Genomic DNA, 11,127 nt, shown 5'->3' with positions numbered 1-11,127 from the left:
AAAAAAAAGAAATTTGATTGTGACTGGGACCCTTATAAAGGTCATTGTGGAGACCTGTATATCCTCCATGGGGGATTCTAAGATGGCAAATTCCATTGGATATCTAGTAAGCCTTCCAAATATAAATCTAATCCAACCTTATCTTTTCTTCAACCTGATTTTGTGCTGATTAAATTATTTGAAAAATACTAAACTATTCTTTAGTTACATTTTTTACAAAAGTCTTTCTTTTTCCCCAGTAGGGACCCCACGACTACAATAATTGATGGTAATATCTCATGCAACTTTGTCATGTGTTTTTTTTTTGACCAAAAAAAAATGCTTACAAAGGATTGCAAAGAGAACTAATATTACCCACCAATCCCACCACCACCTTTAGTGGGATTTTCCCATCCATTGGGTCAATTGCTTTTTCCTGTGATTCCATATCTACTCCATTTTAGGTAATGGGAGAATTGGTTGGAGGAAGCATTAGTACAGCTGGAGACCAGAAGAATAATTTCTTCACTACATAAACCCCTATTTATTTCAATTTTTTTTTACCAGTGCCATTTTAAACATGGATCATAATGGAAGTGCTGACAGTCTCTTTCATCAACCTGCTAATAGGCATTCTGAAGATTTTAGTAGTACATGAACCATCTGACAGCCTGCTGAACACCTTTAGGTTAAAGCCTCCATGTTCTTCAATTGCACAGCTAAATTTGCCTTTATACCATAATAGCTGTTGGCAGATGTATAGGCTTTCCGTCCATATGACCTCTGTGGGTTGCATGCTCTTTGTTGTCTACTCTAGAGCGATATGGAGCTCTCTCTATCCTAGACCTATATCGGGATGTCTCCATTTCCCCATCTGTGAAAATACATTAACATGGTCACAAGACATTGACATTCCAGGGTGTGCAGAGTTCAAGACAGAAATAGGGTTGTGAGTAAGTCTAGGTTCACAGAATCACATGGTGTGTGCAGCCACCGACAAGAGACACTGATGAACACTAAATACAGCTTAACTGGCTTCTTGATGTCAACATTCATATATTGTTTCCAGGAATGTATTAACTAGATGTGCCTTTGTACAGGTCACATTCACCACACTGTACATGGACAACGGACACTGCAGTCCAATCACTGCATAAATTCATAAAAAGTTTTTATTTGCAGCAAAATGTTCAATGCACAATTTTTTTTATTGATTTGACATCATTACCTTACCTTTCTTAATAATTAAATTAAACATTTTTTCTGATTTTTCTATGATGAGAACACCCCCACATTGCCATTGGTGTGCAGTGACCATAGTATGTTCTCCTTATACCATTGGCATGCAGTGGCCAGAAGGATCCAGCACCCCACTGAGGCCACTCTGCATTAAGCATTGTCTGGCTACTGCACCATGGCCCACCAGTTGGACTATCCAGACATTTTTTCTTCTATGTAGGGTATTTTGTAGATGTTGGCATTGACAGTGCCTACCCATGCTTGTACCCTACAAACACCTTTAACACTCATCTGCCCTGACACCACTCTTCCCATCCACAGGTCTCAATATTTTGCAGCTAACCATTTTCCAAACCTCTACCCCACTCCCAGAAAGGTCCCATTCTTTTTGCCACTTTTACCAACAACACTTTCCATATCAATCATGGTTCTGGAGTCAGCTTTTTACAGAGGACCACCCTGTCACTTTTAACCTCAACACTAGTCCATCTGGCCATGCCTAACCACTCCTCTCCATACTTCATGTTCTTGATCCCCTTTTAGCCATCACCCAGATCAGATCAGATCAGATCACTCCATTATGGCCATGCCTATCATCAAACACTCTCTATTATATCATGTTCAACCTCCTCAATGTATGCTCTATGGCACAACCTCTGTGGCTTTGTTCTTTGAGCCTTTGTTCTTTGTGGCTTTGACACATTGAGAGCAAACCTACCTACAACATGTGTGGGAAACTCAGGTAGGAACCAAAGAAGTGAGCTCCACCAATAACATCAAAGTTACCAACAACTTAGTTTGGTACTTAGGTATTAACGTTTCCTATTTTAAATCAACATCCCCATCGGTTATACCATAACAGTACTTTAGGTGAATGTTTAGCTTTTGTGTGAAATTTTGAAAAATAGACAACAGCATGCTTCAAAGTTCCCTCTGGCCCATGTAATGATTTATAAAGGCAGCCCGGGTATTTGGCAATTTATTAGGATTAAGTGAATGTATAAATAGTTCAAGTATGAAAACAATTACACCGATGCAGTATCAGTTATCATTCAGAATAACATCAGTCGTAATGAAAGGATTACATGTAAGAAGCGGTTTGGTAGGTGAAATGTTCTGTTCACATATGAGCCAAAACAAAAAACAAATCTGCAGAATAGTGTAGGTCCCACTGGTACAACCAAAACAGCTTTGACCCAAAGGGGCAATGAGTTTTGTGGTATCTGATACCAAGCAGTTACTTCAAGTAACATTGTCTCCACTGTCCTCCATTCTTCACATAGTGCTTCCTGCACATATACCTGGCCATCCACATGATCCAAAATCCACCTTTTTCCAAGTTCTGACACTCATATGTCCATTGTTGTTGCTTTTGCGGATGGACAGATACTCTGCTGATAGGCAGGGCTCAGTATGGGCACTCTCGGTGGTGGACAGGGGTCAGCATGAAGACTTTGGTGGTAGACACGGTTCAGCATAGACACTCTAGTGGTGGATGAGTCAGCATGGACACTCTGGTAGTGGACAGGGGTCAACATGGACACTCTGGTGGTAGACAGGGGTCAGAATTGATACCCTGGTGGTAGACAGGACTCAGTATGGACACTCGAATGGTAGACATGGGTCAACATGGACACTCTGCTGGTGTACAGGGGTCAGCATGTACGCTCTTGTGTTGGACAGGGGTCAGCATGAACACTTTGGTGGTAGATAGGGTTCAGCATTGGCACTCTGGTGGTAGATAGTTGTCAGCATGGACATTCAGGTGGTGGACTGGGGTCAGAATGGACACCCTGGTGGTAGACAGGGCTCAGTATGGACACTCTGATGGTGGACATGGGTCAACATGGACTCTCTGGTGGTGGATAGGGGTCAGCATGTACGCTCTTGTGGTGAAGAGGGTTTAGCATGAACACTTTGGTAGTAGACAGGGTTCAGCATTGGCACTCTGGTGGTAGATAGGGGTCAGTATGGACACTCAGGTGGTAGACAGGGCTCAGTATGGACACTCTGGTGGTAGACATTGGTCAGCATGGACACTCTGATAGAAGACAGGGTTCAGCATTGACACTCTGGGAAGACAGGGTTCAGCATTGACACTCTGGTGCTAGACAGGGCTCAATATGGACACTCTGGTGGTGGACATGGGTCAGCTTAAACACTCTGGTGGTAGACAGGGGTCAGCATGGACACTCTGGTGGTGGACAGGGGTCAACATGGACACTTTGAGTAGTTTGAAACTACGCTGTCCCATATGCAGCAAACTGCAACCCTTCTCACTTTTTTTTCACTGCCAGCATTGAAGAGTAACTTCATTTTCAAATAAAGCATACTTATTAAGTGTGCTCCTTTTCCCTGACTTCACATAGCTCTACCTTACCATCCACAGATTTACAGTATACTTATCATGACTCTGGCGGTGGATGTCTTCGATTACATTCAAACACTGCAGTAGAGGGGCATGTGTAGAAAAGTCCTACAGACGTCTACAAGGATGATGCACAAATATACTTGTCCTGGATAATGTTTTATGTTCCCTTTTAGCCATCTCATCATAGTTCTATAGGTTCTCTCAAAGCCACCAAACTCCTTGTACAGGTTCTTATTATCTCTTGTCCGGACTACTGAAACATCCACTTGTCTGGCATTCCACTAACCGGAATTTCTGCTCTACAATCTGTATGAACTTAACCCACCAATGGTTAGACATCATTCTATTTCTCCCTTGTACACCCCTATATTATATATACTATATCCAATTATATAGTAATATTATTATATATTACTATAACCAATATTTAAAGTATAGCACTGTGTAATATATTGAGTGGCCATAAATAAAGTCCCTAAGCCTGTGGGGCAGTGTTATGATCTGTGGTACCTGTGGGGGCGGTGTTATGATCTGTGGTGCCTGTGGGGGCAGTATTATGATCTGGGGTGCCTGGGTGACAGTGGTATGATCTGGGGTGCCTGTGAGGGCAGTGTTATGATCTGGGGAGCCTGTAGGGGCAGTATTATGATCTGGGGTGCCTGGGTGACAGTGGTATGATCTGGGATGCCTGTGGGGGCAGAGTTATAATCGGGGATGCCTGTGGGGGCAGTGTTATGATCTGGGGTGCCTGTGGGGGCAGTGTTATGATCTGGGGTGCCTGTGGGGGCAGTGTTATGATCTGGGGTGCCTGTGGGGGCAGTGTTATGATCTGAGGTGCCTGTAGGGGCAGTGTTATGATCTGGGGTTGCTTCAGTTTGTCAGGTCTGGTATCAGGAGCATTACGTACCCAAACAATGAGGTCAGCTGACTATCTGAATATACGGAATGACCCGGTTTTTCCATCAATGGATTTTTTTCTCCCTTGATGATACGGCCATATTCCAAGATAACAATGCCCGGATTGATCTGGCTCGGACTGGGAAGAAGTGGTTCAGGGAACATGAGACATTTTTTTCAGTCACGGATTGGCCACCACAGAGTCCAGACCTCATTGAGAATCTTTGGGATATGATGAAGAAGACTTTACACAGTGCTCTGACTCTCCCATCATCAGTATGAGAGAAATGAATGCAACACTGGAGGGAAATAACCTTTGTGACATTGCATAAGATTATCATAATGATACCATGGGGAATGTGGGCCGTAGTCAAAGCTGAAGAAGTTCCAATGAAATATTAGCGTGCATGAGTTTTTTTTTTTTACCAGGCAGTGTATGTTGGCACTTTATAAATAAAGGATAACGATAAATACAATATCTTTTAATTCTTGTGTCATTAAGTGCAAACAGGATGAGTACATGATGAGATCCTGCAAGTTTAGATTTCATTATTAGCCCCCGTGTTGTACACCATCATCACGAGTCTCAGGAATGACCGTGAAACCAGGCAGGGATGTGTCAGCTGCTGTGTCCATGTCACATAATCTCCTGCTTTCCCAAATCCATCATCCAATGGGAATTCCCTGCAGCTTACAAAATGCCCCCCGACTTGTAACAGAAGCTGCAGACCTTGATGATTATTTTAATGTCATGTAAACTGTACCAAAGCTTGACACCTCCTGCATTTCATCTTTACAGTAGTTGCAAGCACAGACAGGATATTTCACCTTTTAAAATTCACCAGTCACCAGTGCATTGTGCAGGGGGTTATTTTGTGCTCCGAGCCAGAACACCTGGTAAACATCCATAAAGCCCAACTGATCCACCAGTCCCATTCAGCCCAAATGTGTTTCAGATGCATCAAAGAAACAGTCCTACCATTGATATGAAAAATGTCGGTCTCCTGGCAGCAACTTCAGAAAAAAAAGCCTTGCGTTATGTGTGAAAGCAGTGGTCTCTCTGCAGAGGTCTATCATTCCCCTTTTTTCTGGCCTCTTGCAGTCAATGTGGAGCAAGGCTTAAGTATAAAGGAACAAGCAGCCACTGAGTTCATGTGCTGAAAATAAGCATGCTGATAGAAGGAAAGGGAAGAGAAAATAGCTCATCACCGTGTTACTTCCCTTTTCACAGGCCAAGGTCATCTCCCCATATCTATGGAGAAGCAACATTGTCACCAAAGGACAGGAAATATTTAAGGACTATAGAGCATTCGCCTTTCTCCAATACCACTACATAATGTTGGGTGATCTGTAGGTCACAGAAGAACAGGGAACAATACAATAAAATTGACAAAGAGCTCAGCAAAGTTTTGGCTGGATCCACGGGTATTTTTTTTTTTTTTTATTTATCGAACAGAAAAAACATTTTTGATTGGATATTTAACAAACCAAAAGGGAAGAACAGGGGAAACAAATGTTATTTGTAGGGGTTCACATACATTTAAAGGGTCTGGGACATGCAACTTTCTCCAATAAAATGGCACCATACAGCCCATAGACACAGCAGCCAAACTCAATCCAATGGGAAGCTATACGTTTGGCGACCTCATGTGGTTACTCAGGGTATGACTTTCCAATAGGAATAAAATGGGCTTTTGATGCAAAGGCTGCGGTTGTGTATGTATATATGCCAGCACCCATAAGTGGGGGCACTAATGTGTAAACAGTTGTTCTTTAAAAGTCTATTTATGACTACATATCTGCTGCAGTGCAATTCTGATGCAAGCAATCATCTGCTTAGAGTTCACATCTGAACTGTAGCCAGGAACAAATGACACACATTTACATCATGTAATGTATATTGTAATGCAGGCAGTGTAAGTAGTTGGTATCATGGTTCTGTATCCCCTATAACATTAGAGCCCAGACAGGGGCACAGAAGGTAGCACATGAAGCATGCAGATTGGACGACAGATCAGCATGACAGGGAGATGTGCTCTCTAGTCTTCCGCTTCTTCTTTCAATGGAAAGTGGGAACCTGTAAGTGAACACATAACTGTGCAAGAGAATAGTCAGCTCTGTTCTGTGTGGCCGGGTTGCATAAACCCCAGGACTAAATAAACAGAAATCTGAATTGGGGTGCCTGTGGGTGCACTGGTATGATCTGGACTTCCTGCCGGGCCAGTGTAATGATTTGGGGTGCCTGTGGGTGCAGTGTTAGGATCTGGGGTGCCTGTGGGGGCAGTGTTATGATCTGGGTTGCCTGTGGGGGAAGTGTTATGATCTGGGCTGCCTATGGGTGCAGTGTTTTGATCTGGGGTGCCTGTGGGGGCAGTGTTATGATCTGGGCTGCCTATGGGTGCAGTGTTGATCTGGGGTGCCTGTGGGGGCAGTGTTATGATCTGGGCTGCCTATGGGTGCAGTGTTTTGATCTGGGGTGCCTGTGGGGGCAGTGTTATGATCCTGGGTGCCTGTGGGTGCAGTGGTATGATCTGGGGTGCAGTGTTATGATCAGGGGTGCCTGTAGGGGCAGTATTATGAAATGAGGTGCCTGTGTGTGCACTGGTATGATCTGAACTTTCTGCGGGGCCAGTGTAATGATTTGGGGTGCCTGTGGGGGCAGTGTTAGGATCTGGGGTGCCTGTGGGGGCAGCGTTATGATCTAGGGTTTCTTCACTTGATCAAGTCTAGGTTCAGCAATGTTATGTGCCTGAAACATGAGGTCACCGGATTCCCGGAATATACAGAATGACCAGGTTACATATCCTTTGCCAGATATAACATCTCACAAATGTATGTTCTATTTTAGTTTGCAGAAAGTACATATGGGCCTTGTTGTAAATTCTCCCTGTGTAAATATCATTTCTACATTTCTGGAAGGAGACTCTCCTAACACTGGTAGCTGGAGAGCTATTTGTGCTCAATGCCTTATAAAGGTTGTGATTGTGTTATGGCACAAGAAATGTGTTATTTCCAATGTCATTACAGTCTTCACCTTCAAAACAATTCCTAGAAGCCACTCTAATCATAGATCAGCAGTGTCGGTGGCCGGGGTCTTCTTGGTACAGCTTCAAATATACCCATCAGGCATGACATCTATATAGGAAGGTCCCAGGTCTTGAAGCCTGGATGTTCTTTTTTTAATTTACAGTCCTCCTTGTGATCCAAAGTCATGTCCCTTGTAGCACCTTATTATGTTTCATATGAGACTGGAATGAAGAATCTAGTTGGATGCCTGCATTAATTTGCTGGGCAATATTGGTGGTGGTGTGGGTCATACAAATTCCTGATTGGTTTTAACAGAACGTAGACACTAGATAAATGTTTATGAAAACTATGTATTCCTGATCCATTGTTCATTCAACCTGGTGTCAAAAGATGATGAGCCATGATGATTCTTCAAGGATCCATCTTGGCAAATTTGTTGGGTCAATACTGTTCGGCTTCAAGACTGTACAGATATGGCCAGACTGAACGATCCCACACAGGGCCAAGCATGCATAGCTGGTGGTCAGTCAATACATCCATGATGTCTTCACAACTGAATCAGTAGTCAAGACAGTGGTTATATGAGCTATGCCACGTGTCATATCATTGCCATATGTATGGAACAATGGATTAAGATGTCATTCGGCAGGAATTGTTGCTCGTCAGGTTTTTGTAATTCATAAGGTTTTATAGGACTTCACTGCACGGGTGTCATTTACTGCAAGGATTCGTAGCCAAGAGGATTTTGGCAAGCACAATCATGATTGGCAGTGGGACAGGATAACTGCCATTATCCTTTTTTTTTTTTTTTTTTAATGTTCAATCAGGCGGATTAATTTTGCAAAAAGGGCAGATAATTTCCCTTCTGCAAAATTCTGTTTTACCTGCCTGATCACTCCAGGTTTCGGGGGACAATGCCGAGGCAGTCCTCTTGCATGTGCAGGGATGAATGAACTCCTGAACGCCGACATGGGAGTGAAGTTATACCGGCATGGCCAATCAAAAAAGCCAAAGATTGTCTGGAAGAAAGAAGAGAAGTAAGATGGGAGCAACATGCATAGGTGAGTTGCACAGATTTAGTTCTGCTTTAAAGAGGGCCTTCATGATATCTGATATCCATGGCTAAGCAGTATTGTCAAGCTGTTGTTTTACATAAATACGCGCTATGCAAAACTTTTTTTGCTTCAAATTGCCTTAGGCTACATACACACGTCAGATGGTTCTCACCTGATTATCGTTTTAGGGCTAGTAGAGCGCTCATCTGACATCATTCGTAAATCCGTCCTGGTAGATTTATGAACAACAGCAATGCAAGTGAAAGGAAGAGAATGCAGCAGGGTGCGTTCTGTCCTTCATGAAAGCCAATAAAAGAAAGAATGTGGACAATGACAAGACTATAAGAACGATCAGCACTATGCGGTCCTGTTAGTTCAGCATGTTCCCAGTGCCATAATAAATGGTGAATGTTGTCCAACCTTTCAACAACTATATCTATACATCACACATCTTCTGGCAAGAAGGATTATGAATGATTTTTTAGGTAAGGACTTATTAAGGGTGAAAAAGTTTTTATAACCCTGCAAGTTATAATCTGGGTTTTAAAGGTTGGACAATCCAAAGATTATCGAGATCCCACTATCAAAATAAAAAAATGATAAAAAACTGCAATGGGTTGCTTTGATGCCTGTTTAACCGTAAATCATCAGATGTTGTTGTGTAATAGGTATTATGTGATCTTATTTTTACAAGAGAGGTTTTGTGATTACTTTTTAGGACTCTGACCAATGAAGACATTCATTATTGCCTTGATTTACTCAATTTCTACATCTCCTGCCAAATTTCTGATTCATCAAAAGCAGCGGAGTGCTTGAGGACAAATCTCAATGTCTACAAAGATTGCAACGGTAGCAATTGACTAACACTGTGATTTCACTAGAGGCCAAGGTACAGTTAATGAGAATACAGCAGTGCTTCACAGGAAATCTTCTGTAAATGTAAGAACTTTGTGATAAAAACTGGACTTTCACTTTACACTCTATGGGCAAAGATTATGGACATCTTGACCATCAGCTTGTTGGACATTCCGTTTCAAAACCAAGAGTATAAAAACAATGGCATGGTTATGCAATCCATTTTATTAAAACTGAATACAAAGACATTCTAGACCAGAGTTTCATGATGTGGAGGAACCCTTTGAAAAAACTTTCAAGTCCTCATGGAACCCATTATAATTACTATAGCCACAGTACATTAGTGTGATGTTCAGTAGGAAGAATTCCTCCTACATTCCTGCTGGCAATTGGGAAGAATGTTGCCCTTATATATAGCCAAAAATATCATTAGTGTCACTTAAATGAGGCAAAAACTGCTCATAGCTCAAGGAACCCCTAGAAACCTCTGGAGCAACCCTAGTTGAGAAACCCTGTTCTAGTCAGATTTCAACTTTGTAGAGAAAGTTTAGGGAAGACCTTTTTCTGTTTCAGCATGACTGCTCCCCTGTGCACAAAGCTAATGCCATAAGGATATTTGGTGTGGAGGAAGTAGTCAGCCCAGAGTTTTGATCTCAACCCTACTGAGCAAGCCAACTCCATATTATGGTTTATAATTTTGAAACGGAATTCTCAAAGAAAAAAATTCATATACAGTATAGTAGGTGTGGTGATTGGGTCCCCACAAATTTGGCCTAGTTCAGTAATTTAGAAGGTAGTATGGGTAGTCTGGCAGTGAAGATAATGACAAGGCTCTAGTAGAGTCACAAAAGGACTTCATGACCCTTAGTTAGGGTTACTTTAAAAATAGTCTGCGAACATTGTGGGAAAGGGAGGAGGAATGAATAAATAGGCAATTGTTGACATCTCTTAGCAACTACGAAATCTTTTATGTCTGCTACAATACACATTTACTTCCAGTGGTGAAGATTGAAGGCTGTTGCAGCTCTTTTATTATTGGGTTGTGTGAGGGAACCATCTCCTATCAGAACCACCTCTTGGTTGCCTTTGAGGTCTTAGGTCCCGCTTTTTTATTTTTTTACTGAATTATCTTGAAAATGTGATTCCAGCCTCGTAGTTTGAACTCCAAACTTTTTATTGTAACTTGGTAGAGGGTAGGACAAAGGGGAGGAATACTAAAAATTTTCAGGGGTTTCTACAGTTATTCAATGAACAATTACTGGGTGGGTCTCAGCATCCAGAAGCATCACATAGCATCTAATGGAACATAGCAGCCACAAAACAGAAGGGTTTGGTTTTTCCTTCTCACTCTTTCAAGAATTATTTAGGTGTACAACCCTTGTACAAAAGGTGCTCAACCCCTAGGCTCAAGCTACAGCCCTGGAGCATCTCCCTAGATGCACTACCGCAACACAGCTTTTCCCTGATAACAAAGGACTCTTTCTCTTCCCAAAGGAGAGAATTGGCAAAATACTTATCTGAAACAGTATCCTTGTGTTTTGCCAAAGCCAGGTCTAATCCCAAAAAGAAAAAAAAAAAAAAAAGATCACCGGGGATTGGCCAGTTGGCAAAACAGACCATATTATCTCTGGACTGAGGTAGGTGATATGGTACATATTGCCCCTGGACACAAGGTAGCTTTGCAAAAGTGCAAAAAAAACACTG

Source organism: Pyxicephalus adspersus, chromosome Z (genome assembly GCF_032062135.1).
Source record: "Pyxicephalus adspersus chromosome Z, UCB_Pads_2.0, whole genome shotgun sequence".
Classification (NCBI taxonomy): Eukaryota; Metazoa; Chordata; class Amphibia; order Anura; family Pyxicephalidae; genus Pyxicephalus; species Pyxicephalus adspersus.
This window is presented reverse-complemented; position numbering follows the sequence as displayed.